This window comes from Lithobates pipiens, unplaced genomic scaffold (genome assembly GCF_037356315.1).
Source record: "Lithobates pipiens isolate NorthernLeopardFrog02 unplaced genomic scaffold, aLitPip1_a1.2 Scaffold_1, whole genome shotgun sequence".
NCBI lineage: Eukaryota > Metazoa > Chordata > Amphibia > Anura > Ranidae > Lithobates > Lithobates pipiens.
The window spans coordinates 54,347,590-54,360,062 of NW_027507685.1; the positions used below are offsets into that span (position 1 = coordinate 54,347,590).

General features: G+C 42.2%; 3 non-coding genes across 3 annotated transcripts; all 3 read right to left on the bottom strand.

Moving 5' to 3' along the window:
• Positions 1 to 621: 621 nt before the first annotated feature.
• Positions 622 to 694, bottom strand: TRNAR-UCG (transfer RNA arginine (anticodon UCG)). Its single transcript has one exon. It is a non-coding gene; the product is annotated as a tRNA-Arg (tRNA).
• Positions 695 to 2,947: 2,253 nt separating this feature from the next.
• Positions 2,948 to 3,020, bottom strand: TRNAQ-UUG (transfer RNA glutamine (anticodon UUG)). Its single transcript has one exon. It is a non-coding gene; the product is annotated as a tRNA-Gln (tRNA).
• A 9,072-nt stretch (positions 3,021 to 12,092) lies between these two features.
• Positions 12,093 to 12,165, bottom strand: TRNAR-UCG (transfer RNA arginine (anticodon UCG)). The gene has a single exon. It is a non-coding gene; the product is annotated as a tRNA-Arg (tRNA).
• Positions 12,166 to 12,473: the final 308 nt, after the last annotated feature.

A 12,473-nucleotide genomic window follows, 5' to 3' on the forward strand; every position in this document is an offset into this window, starting at 1 on the left:
AATCCAAAAACTTTGCCCATCCTACATAAAGATAAAATTCTTGAGGAAAATCTGCTAGACCATGCTGTTAAATCTGTCATTTAAAGTGCAACTTTAGTCAGAAAAGTAAGTCCTGCTACATCTCTTACGGATGTCCCGATTTGCATATATACTCATGTAAAACATTGGAAAAAAATAAGGTTCTATACACTTTGAAATCCAGTAATACGCTGTTTCAACCTGCTCTGCACATACTCAGTAGCTCTCCCATTTTAGGCATATTTAAGCACTTAAAGCACAATCAAACCCTCCTATCATTTACAGCCAATGAAGCTGCTTCTGTTCAAACTGCAAATGCCATAATGCTGCACATGTGATCAGTTATGACACCAGCCATTTGATGATTTGATAGTTTGGTTGAGAACACAAGCAGATGGGACCGTTATCAATTCCGTAATTCCAGGAATGTAACTGTGTTTTGAAACCCTTAAATCAATTGGTTTAGTTCCACTTTATGATTTACTGCTGTTTGGAGGCTCTAGGCTTCAGCAAATTGGAAGCCTCCAGCAAGAAGCAAGTTGTTATGGGTAAAGCAAGAACTTGTGAGTGAAGGTCACAGGAACTGGAAAGCAGCATCGAAAACGACCACGAAGGGACTCGAACCCTCAATCTTCTGATTCGAAGTCAGACGCCTTATCCATTAGGCCACGCAGTCTGCCACAAGGACATCATTTTGGTTTGTGGAATCTGGATTAGCAAAACACTTGAAGATCACCTGGGACATCTTCTACTTGCTTTGCTCAAGCAGATTTGGTAGAAAGGATCTGAAATGTATGACTTGGTGCAAGGTCATGCTTTAAGAAGTGCATTTGCAAAAGGGCCTAGATTCAGAGTGTTCATACAGCTTCTTGACAACGGTAATAGATCAATAGAGTACCACGAGTAGATGATATTTCCAGAGGCAGCCAAATTTGTTCAATGTATCTGGTCAGGATGGCTGAGTGGTCTAAGGCGCCAGACTCAAGAGCTGTCTCTTCACATTGTGTGGGTGTTCTGGTCTCCAAATGGAGGCGTGGGTTCAAATCCCACTTCTGACAATCAGTTTACACATTTAGCTTGAACTAGAATCACCACTCCCGCTGTCTTTTCATGCTACCATGTCACCGACAAAAAAACATGAAAAAAATCCAAAAACTTTGCCCATCCTACATAAAGATAAAATTCTTGAGGAAAATCTGCTAGACCATGCTGTTAAATCTGTCATTTAAAGTGCAACTTTAGTCAGAAAAGTAAGTCCTGCTACATCTCTTACGGTTGTCCCATTTTGCATATATACTCATGTAAAACATTGGAAAAAAATAAGGTTCTATACACTTTGAAATCCAGTAATACGCTGTTTCAACCTGCTCTGCACATACACAGTAGCTCTCCCATTTTAGGCATATTTAAGCACTTAAAGCACAATCAAACCCTCCTATCATTTACAGCCAATGAAGCTGCTTCTGTTCAAACTGCAAATGCCATAATGCTGCACATGTGATCAGTTATGACACCAGCCATTTGATGATTTGATAGTTTGGTTGAGAACACAAGCAGATGGGACCGTTATCAATTCCGGAATTCCAGGAATGTAACTGTGTTTTGAAACCCTTAAATCAATTGGTTTAGTTCCACTTTATGATTTACTGATGTTTGGAGGCTCTAGGCTTCAGCAAATTGGAAGCCTCCAGCAAGAAGCAAGTTCTTATGGGTAAAGCAAGAACTTGTGAGTGAAGGTCACAGGAACTGGAAAGCAACATCGAAAACGACCACGAAGGGTCTCGAACCCTCTATCTTCTGATTCGAAGTCAGACGCCTTATCCATTAGGCCACGCAGTCTGCCACAAGGACATCATTTTGGTTTGTGGAATCTGGATTAGCAAAACACTTGAAGATCACCTGGGACATCTTCTACTTGCTTTGCTCAAGCAGATTTGGTAGAAAGGATCTGAAATGTATGACTTGGTGCAAGGTCATGCTTTAAGAAGTGCATTTGCAAAAGGGCCTAGATTCAGAGTGTTCATACAGCTCCTTGACAACGGTAATAGATCAATAGAGTACCACGAGTAGATGATATTTCCAGAGGCAGCCAAATTTGTTCAACGTATCTTGTCAGGATGGCCGAGTGGTCTAAGGCGCCAGACTCAAGAGCTGTATCTTCACATTGTGTAGGTGTTCTGGTCTCCAAATGGAGGCGTGGGTTCAAATCCCACTTCTGACAATCAGTTTACACATTTAGCTTGAACTAGAATCACCACTCCCGCTGTCTTTTCATGCTACCATGTCACCGACAAAAAAACATGAAAAAGATCCCAAAACTTTGCCCATCCTACATAAAGATAAAATTCTTGAGGAAAATCTGCTAGACCATGCTCTTAAATCTGTCATTTAAAGTGCAACTTTAGTCAGAAAAGTAAGTCCTGCTACATCTCTTACGGTTGTCCCATTTTGCATATATACTCATGTAAAACATTGGAAAAAAATAAGGTTCTATACACTTTGAAATCCAGTAATACGCTGTTTCAACCTGCTCTGCACATACTCAGTAGCTCTCCCATTTTAGGCATATTTAAGCACTTAAAGCACAATCAAACCCTCCTATCATTTACAGCCAATGAAGCTGCTTCTGTTCAAACTGCAAATGCCATAATGCTGCACATGTGATCAGTTATGACACCAGCCATTTGATGATTTGATAGTTTGGTTGAGAACACAAGCAGATGGGACCGTTATCAATTCCGTAATTCCAGGAATGTAACTATGTTTTGAAACCCTTAAATCAATTGGTTTAGTTCCACTTTATGATTTACTGCTGTTTGGAGGCTCTAGGCTTCAGCAAATTGGAAGCCTCCAGCAAGAAGCAAGTTCTTATGGGTAAAGCAAGAACTTGTGAGTGAAGGTCACAGGAACTGGAAAGCAACATCGAAAACGACCACGAAGGGACTCGAACCCTCAATCTTCTGATTCAAAGTCAGACGCCTTATCCATTAGGCCACGCAGTCTGCCACAAGGACTTCATTTTGGTTTGTGGAATCTGGATTAGCAAAACACTTGAAGATCAACTGGGATATCTTCTACTTGCTTTGCTCAAGCAGATTTGGTAGAAAGGATCTGAAATGTATGACTTGGTGCAAGGTCATGCTTTAAGAAGTGCATTTGCAAAAGGGCCTAGATTCAGAGTGTTCATACAGCTCCTTGACAACGGTAATAGATCAATAGAGTACCACGAGTAGATGATATTTCCAGAGGCAGCCAAATTTGTTCAACGTATCTTGTCAGGATGGCCGAGTGGTCTAAGGCGCCAGACTCAAGAGCTGTATCTTCACATTGTGTAGGTGTTCTGGTCTCCAAATGGAGGCGTGGGTTCAAATCCCACTTCTGACAATCAGTTTACACATTTAGCTTGAACTAGAATCACCACTCCCGCTGTCTTTTCATGCTACCATGTCACCGACAAAAAAACATGAAAAAAATCCCAAAACTTTGCCCATCCTACATAAAGATAAAATTCTTGAGGAAAATCTGCTAGACCATGCTGTTAAATCTGTCATTTAAAGTGCAACTTTAGTCAGAAAAGTAAGTCCTGCTACATCTCTTACGGTTGTCCCATTTTGCATATATACTCATGTAAAACATTGGAAAAAAGTAAGGTTCTATACACTTTGAAATCCAGTAATACGCTGTTTCAACCTGCTCTGCACATACTCTTTTTTAATTTCATAATCTTTATTCATTTTCAACATACTTTTACAAAATAAAAGCAAGAAGAACATTCTCTATAGCATGTATAGCACTTATTTCTCCTTTACAAATACAATAATACTTTAATGAGTAATAAAAACCTTTAGAAAACATTCCTATCCATGATGTGTCAATATTTCTTCTATCTAACCCCTCTTTTCACTCATTACTCATATAATCCTCCTTCCCCTCCTACTTCCTCTCTCTCTACCCAGCTTTCACCTCTCCCTTACCTCATTCTGGGTATCTCATTCTATCCAGCCAGGGTTTCCACATCTTTTTAAATTCTTTAAGATTTCCTCTCCTCAAATATATCACCCTCTCCTTCCATATTGTCTCCATAATTGCTATCTGCCAGTCCTCTACTGAGGGAGCATTTTTTGCTTGCCACCTTTGAGCTAACAATTTTCTTGCCTGAAACAAACATCTCAGTATTGCTTTATTGGTATGTCGCGATCTCCCTATTGCTTCACCCATGCCCAGCACACATATCCTGGGATCCCCCCTGATCGTTACACCAAATGTTTCATTCAAGGTGATAACAATCTCTGACCAGTAGCGAAACAATTTTGGGCATCGCCAGAACATGTGAGCTAGGTCTCCAGACTCTTGACATCTAGGGCACTTATCATCTGCTCTACGTCCTAAACTAAACAGTCTTTTTGGTGTATAATAGGCCCTATGCAGCAGCATTAAGTGTGACATCTTCTGGGCAGGCGAAACTGAGATTGAGTAACCATCCTCCAGTATTTTCCTCCACTGTTCATCCGTGAATATTCCCAACTCCTCCTCCCATTTCCTTCTGCATTTGAACCCTTCTGGGCTTCCTATACTTCCTTCACATATAACTGGATATACATCCGCTATAAATCCTTTTGTCCTCACTGAGGCATTTAATCTGCTAAAAATAGGGGAGTTATTCCACACAGGCCCTTGCCTATTAAATTGTTTCCCTAGGGCATGTCTAATTTGAAGGTATTTATAAAATGATTGTTTGGATATATCAAACTCTGATCTTAAAGCGCTAAATGTTTTTAATATTTTCCCTGTATATAACTGGGCCAACTTATCTATCCCTTTGACTACCCAATCTTTATACACCCCTATTTCTTCCATTTCCTGCAGGTTCCGGTTATCCCACAATGGGGTGTACTGAGTCAAGCCTCCCAGGCCTTTAATCGCCTTAACTGCCTTCCACACCTTTACTACTAATTTTATTGTGGGAATTTTTTTTTTGGGAAATGCGTTTGCCTCCAGAGCTTCTACCATATTATTATGGGGTGTCTCCATTAATATTAAGGCCCTATTAATTCCTCCACCCATCTCCTCACTCATGTCCAGGTGTTGTAATTGCGCAGCTAAAAAGTAGCTCCTTGGATGTGGAACTGCCATTCCTCCTTTTCTTGTAGGTAATTGCAAAGTTTGTAGAGCTATCCTGGATACTCCCCCTTTCCATATAAGTTCTCGGAATAATACCTCTATTTTCCTAAACCACATTATGTCTACCCAAATCGGGGAGTTATGTAACACATACAATAACTGAGGCATCCATACCATTTTAATCAAGTTACATCTCCCTGCATTCGATAATGGGAGTCTTTTCCAGATTTCGATTTTCTTTTTGAATTTAGCTATTAATGGAACCAAATTATCATTTATATATTTATTAGGATCTCTTTGTATGTGTATCCCCAGGTATTTCATGCGCTCCACAACTTCCAGCTGCGCGCCTGTCCCTGGGCTTTGGGCCCTACTTTTATCCAATGGCATAAGAACTGATTTTTCCCAGTTTATCTCCAGGCCTGAGAACCTCCCGAAATCTGTAATAAGTTTCATCCCTTGTCTGAGGGACTGCTCTGTGTCCCACAGAAAAAGGAGAATATCGTCCGCGTATAGCGCTATCCTCTCTTCCCTCATCCTCCTTTGAAACCCGACCATATTCCTACTAGATCTAATTGAAATAGCTAATGGTTCTATTGCCAGAGCAAAGATCAGGGGTGACAGAGGGCACCCCTGTCTTGTCCCCCTCTCTAGGAAAATCCTATCTGAATATTCATTATTGACCCTAATTCTAGCACTAGGGCCATTATACAGAGTTTTTACCCATGCAATAAAATTAGGGCCGAACCCAAATTCCCCCAGTACCCGCCAGATATAGGGCCATTCTAAGCTGTCAAAGGCTTTGATTACATCTAAAGCCATTATTGCCTCATTACCATCATTCTCTATAGGTATCTGCATATTAAGATATAATCTTCTTATGTTCGTACTTGTAGTTCTACCTGGGATAAAACCTGTTTGGTCGGGATGTATCAGCCTGGAAATAATTTTATTCAATCTAATAGCTAATACTTTGGCCAATATTTTAGTGTCCGCACAGAGAAGGGAGATAGGTCGATAGGACTGAGTTTCCAATGGGTCCTTCCCTTCCTTGTGTAAGACGATTATTGTTGCCTCCGTCATTGACGTCGGCAATCTCCCCTCCTTTTTTGCCCAATTAAATACTTTAAGAAGCTCTGGAAGCAATATTTTACTGTAGTGTTTATAAGTTTCCGCAGGAAGACCATCTGGTCCTGGAGATTTCTTATTGGCCATTTCTGCTACTGCGCACTGAATTTCCTCTACTGTTAATGGGGCTTCCATTATCTCACTCTCCTCCTTTGTTAGGGACGGCATTTTGATATTCGAAAAGAACCTATCCATATCCTCACCAACCTCTGTCCCCCGAGAGGAATACAGTTTGGCATAGAATACCCTAAAGGTATCAGTAATCACTGAGCTCTGTGCTGATATTTCTCCATTCTCAGTCCTTATCACTGGGACAGTGGATGGCGAGGAGTTGCTTCTTACAATCTGTGCCAACATCTTTCCTACTTTTTCCCCTTCCCCATATTCCACTTGTTTCTGGAACAATCTTTTATTCTCTATTTTCCTAGTAACCACTACCTTATGTTCCTGTTGTTTCTCTAACCATATTTTTTTTTTCTCTGGGGTAGGGTTTTTTATATATGCTTTCTCTGCTATTACTAAATCCCTTTTGACCCTGTTCTCATATTCATTAGATGTTTTCTTGACATTCGCTACCTGTTGAATGAGAATACCCCTAAGATAGGCCTTCAATGCGTCCCATATTACTCCTACTTCTGCAGACCCACTGTTAAACTCCATAAACTCTGCCACTCTACGCAGCACCCTCTCGGGGTCTCCTATTAACTCAAACCACACTGGATTCATATTCCATACTCTTGGGGGCTTTATCCCCCCTAGATTTATCGTTACTGTCACGAGCGAATGATCTGACACCCCTCTAGGTTGATAAACTATTTCCCTTACTACACGGCTCGCCTCCTCATTCCCGAGGACTAAATCTATCCTTGAGAGTGAGGAGTATGAGCTAGAGAAACATGAGTATTGCAACTGGTCCGGGTTGCGCATTCTCCATATATCAGACAGGCCCCCCTCCCGCAAAAATCGAGACAGCCGGGTCTCAGCCTCCGTTTGCATATATATTCCTGGCGGAAACCTATCCTGGCTTTTATTTATAACCTCATTAAAGTCTCCCATTACTATAACAGGAATCCCCGATTTGTCCGCTATAAATTCCATCAAACAATATAAAACTTCCATTTTAAATGGGGGAGGAATGTAAACATTTGCAAAAACATACTCCTGATTTTCAATTACACAGTGTAGAAAGATAAACCGCCCTTCTTTGTCTATATCGATCTGCCGGCAGGAAAACGCCACCTCTCTCCTTACCAACACGGCCACTCCCCTCGAATAAGAGGTGTGGACTGAATGGTACTGGACTTGAAATTTCCTACTCTGAGTTTTTAATATAGTTTCTTTAATTAGGTGTGTCTCCTGTAGGCAGATCAATCCTACTCTACACTTTTCCAGGGTGTCAAACACTACTGCTCTTTTTACGGAGGCTCCCAGCCCTCGGACATTCCAAGAGCCAATATTCAAAACTCTAGACTGCATACCTCTAGGAAGTGTGAAAAAAGAAAAAAGAAGAACGAAGAAAGAGTAAAACCTGAAGGCTCCAAATTAACATTTAAATTCCCTGGATTCCCTGACGTTAAGCAGAAATAATCCCAGCTTCTCCCTCTATAGTTCATGCCGAGGAGGCGAATGCAAGGGGGGGATGTAAAAAAGAAAGTGCAATCCCGCTTAGTGAGTACTTTGATAAAGCTATACCATCTTTTATACTCCCAAGTGACATCCCTTCTCAGTCTCCTCTTGTGAGCATGAGAACCAAACCTTCTGTCTACACACACCATTACCCCGTATTTACTCATTACTTTTAAATTGACGTCAATAATTGTGCAAGTATTACCCATTTCCTTTTCCTGAATTTTGTATGCTTCCATTTTCCCTGTTCCCTCCCCCCTACCCTCTCCATACCTATCTAGGTTACCCCTAGGGGCTTTTTCCGTGACCGCTACACTCCCACACGTACCCTCATGCTCCCCCCTCCCCCCTCCTTCTCTCATACTTCCATCCCCACCCCTCTCCCACTCCCCCCCAATACTCAACAACCCCCCCCCCTTTGACCCTCCCCTTTCTCAATCATAAATTCTTACTATATTGTGTGTCATTCCCTACACCCTGACTTTAGTGTATCATCTTCCCTTACTTCATTTACAGTGCACCCGCTACATCCCCCCTTCGCTAATCTTCCCCTCCCCCAATAAGAGAGGGAGGGGAAAGAAGAGAAAAAAAAAAAAAAAAAGGATAAATGAGATGAAAAGGGGGTCGTACACATACATATGTAGAAAAGAAAAAAAACACATCACTTCTTCAATAACTGATCTCCCTTCTCCTGCATCCATGCTTCTACCCTTGCCGGCGTGTCGAAAAATAAGGTCTCTCCCAATGCTACTACCCGTAACCTTGACGGATAGAGCAGAGCATATGTAATGTCCAATTTCTGGAGTCTGCGCTTGACTTCTATAAACCCTGCTCTGCGCTTCTGCAGATCAGGGGAAAAATCAGAGTAAAACGAGATTTTGGCGCCCTTGTAGATGACACTCCCCATCTCCCTGGCCCTCCGAAGCAAAACAACCTTATCCCGGAAATTCAAAAATTTGATTAATACAGATCTAGGCTGACCCCCCCGATGCATAATTCTAAGCGGAACTCTGTGTGCCCTTTCAATAGCAAATTGTTGGGAGAAAGACTCTCTGCCAAACACTTCAATAAGCCATTTTTCCAGAAACTCAGCTGTGTCAGAGCCTTCACACTTCTCGGGAAGGCCTACCAGTCTTATATTGTCCCTGCGGAGTCTGTTTTCCAATTCATCCAGTTTCCCTTCATATTTGCCCATCTGTATTTTTAAATCTTTGACCTCTTGATTTAATGGGTACACCTCATCTTCAATCTGAGAAATTCTGCCTTCTGCTGCTGTTAATCTGTCAACCGTTAACTGAAGTTCCTGCCGTATAAAGGCCAGCTCTTCTTTAATACTTCTTGTTTGATCGCATAGCTCCAATAATGATTGTTTACAAACATTAACAGCCCCAAGGACCTCCTTCAGCGTTGGCTCTTCTTCACCATTTATTGGGTGTACCAGCGTGGGATCTGTCTCTGATCTTCCAATTGCTCCTGCATTTTTATGATTTATTTGTTTTACGCCTGCTTGTGACAGTTGCCCTTGACTCTTTCTATCCGTTGGAGGTTTTACTAGACACCCCTGTCCCCCCTTGGTTGGCGTATTATCAGGGGTATGAGCATGGGCATATTTTTCCAGCTTGGCCGCAGCAGCTATCCCAGCTGTTGTTGCAGTAAACGGGGGGTCTTTTTCTTTATCTTTTTCTTTGGCAGATCTCAAAGATTGCGCCCCCACATTTTCCTGCCTAGCATGCTCCTCCCCCCTCCTCCTTGCAGACATCGTTCAAATCCGCAAGTGTCCCCGAGAGAGAAAAAAAAAAAAACAAAAAAAAAAACAATATCTCTTTTGAAGGGGGGGGGGGGGTAAATTTCCCTAGGCCAAGGCAAGAAAAAAAAAAAAAAAAAAAAAAGGAGAGGTCAGCTTCGGCTACTCCGCAGTTAATCCAAAACTTTAAGAATGAATGGACTAATTTGAGCTAATTTCTTAAAGGGCAAGCAGCAGCAGCAGGAGCTATTTTTCCAGTATATGTATTTATATATTTCTTTCTTTACTGCAACACTTTCCCCAAGGATAATACAGCGTTCACAACAGCTCCCCTCTTACTTCTCCTTTAAATCAGCTCAAAAAGGGCAATGATGGGGGGGATCTGGCATGAAATAAAAACGTCTCTCCACAGTCACTGCATAATAGTATATCTATGCCTTTAATTTTTTAAAGGCATAGATATACTATTATGCAGTGACTGTGGAGAGACGTTTTTATTTCGCTGGGTTTAGCAGACTTTTACCTGGCGTGGCTGTACCTCATCCCCAGTCTCAGTAATGTGGCTCCTCTCTCGAGCGGATCTCACGGGGTTTCACCACCAGGGGCTGAGCTGAGAAATCTCTCCTCCGTTCACATTCCTCCACACCCCGCCGGTGTACGAGAGATCCCACCGCTCCGCCACACTCTGCCTCTCCCGACCGTCAGCAACCACTGCTGGGCACCGCAGGTCCCCCCAGCACACCGAGCCAGAGCCTTCTCCGTTAGGGAGATGTCACGGGCACCGCTGGTACCAGCTCCCGTCAGCGTGCAGTGAGAGCACACATCTCTCTCACACTCACTCCTCACACACCGCCGCCATCACCATCCGGTCACGCCCCGAGAGCAATCATTTGCTCTGCACATACTCAGTAGCTCTCCCATTTTAGGCATATTTAAGCACTTAAAGCACAATCAAACCCTCCTATCATTTACAGCCAATGAAGCTGCTTCTGTTCAAACTGCAAATGCCATAATGCTGCACATGTGATCAGTTATGACACCAGCCATTTGATGATTTGATAGTTTGGTTGAGAACACAAGCAGATGGGACCGTTATCAATTCCGTAATTCCAGGAATGTAACTATGTTTTGAAACCCTTAAATCAATTGGTTTAGTTCCACTTTATGATTTACTGCTGTTTGGAGGCTCTAGGCTTCAGCAAATTGGAAGCCTCCAGCAAGAAGCAAGTTGTTATGGGTAAAGCAAGAACTTGTGAGTGAAGGTCACAGGAACTGGAAAGCAACATCGAAAACGACCACGAAGGGACTCGAACCCTCAATCTTCTGATTCGAAGTCAGACGCCTTATCCATTAGGCCACACAGTCTGCCACAAGGACCTCATTTTGGTTTGTGGAATCTGGATTAGCAAAACACTTGAAGATCACCTGGGACATCTTCTACTTGCTTTGCTCAAGCAGATTTGGTAGAAAGGATCTGAAATGTATGACTTGGTGCAAGGTCATGCTTTAAGAAGTGCATTTGCAAAAGGGCCTAGATTCAGAGTGTTCATACAGCTCCTTGACAACGGTAATAGATCAATAGAGTACCACGAGTAGATGATATTTCCAGAGGCAGCCAAATTTGTTCAACGTATCTAGTCAGGATGGCCGAGTGGTCTAAGGTGCCAGACTCAAGAGCTGTCTCTTCACATTGTGTGGGTGTTCTGGTCTCCAAATGGAGGCATGGGTTCAAATCCCACTTCTGACAATCAGTTTACACATTTAGCTTGAACTAGAATCACCACTCCTGCTGTCTTTTCATGCTACCATGTCACCGACAAAAAAACATGAAAAAAATCCAAAAACTTTGCCCATCCTACATAAAGATAAAATTCTTGAGGAAAATCTGCTAGACCATGCTCTTAAATCTGTCATTTAAAGTGCAACTTTAGTCAGAAAAGTAAGTCCTGCTACATCTCTTACGGTTGTCCCATTTTGCATATATACTCATGTAAAACATTGGAAAAAAATAAGGTTCTATACACTTTGAAATCCAGTAATACGCTGTTTCAACCTGCTCTGCACATACTCAGTAGCTCTCCCATTTTAGGCATATTTAAGCACTTAAAGCACAATCAAACCCTCCTATCATTTACAGTCAATGAAGCTGCTTCTGTTCAAACTGCAAATGCCATAATGCTGCACATGTGATCAGTTATGACACCAGCCATTTGATGATTTGATAGTTTGGTTGAGAACACAAGCAGATGGGACCGTTATCAATTCCGGAATTCCAGGAATGTAACTGTGTTTTGAAACCCTTAAATCAATTGGTTTAGTTCCACTTTATGATTTACTGCTGTTTGGAGGCTCTAGGCTTCAGCAAATTGGAAGCCTCCAGCAAGAAGCAAGTTGTTATGGGTAAAGCAAGAACTTGTGAGTGAAGGTCACAGGAACTGGAAAGCAACATCGAAAACGACCACGAAGGGACTCGAACCCTCAATCTTCTGATTCGAAGTCAGACGCCTTATCCATTAGGCCACGCAGTCTGCCACAAGGACATCATTTTGGTTTGTGGAATCTGGATTAGCAAAACACTTGAAGATCACCTGGGACATCTTCTACTTGCTTTGCTCAAGCAGATTTGGTAGAAAGGATCTGAAATGTATGACTTGGTGCAAGGTCATGCTTTAAGAAGTGCATTTGCAAAAGGGCCTAGATTCAGAGTGTTCATACAGCTCCTTGACAACGGTAATAGATCAATAGAGTACCACGAGTAGATGATGTTAGGTTGCTCGTCTTCTGTAAGTAACCCCTGGTAGCCTAGGCTAGGATGGAAGAGCGGAGGTCCCTTTCA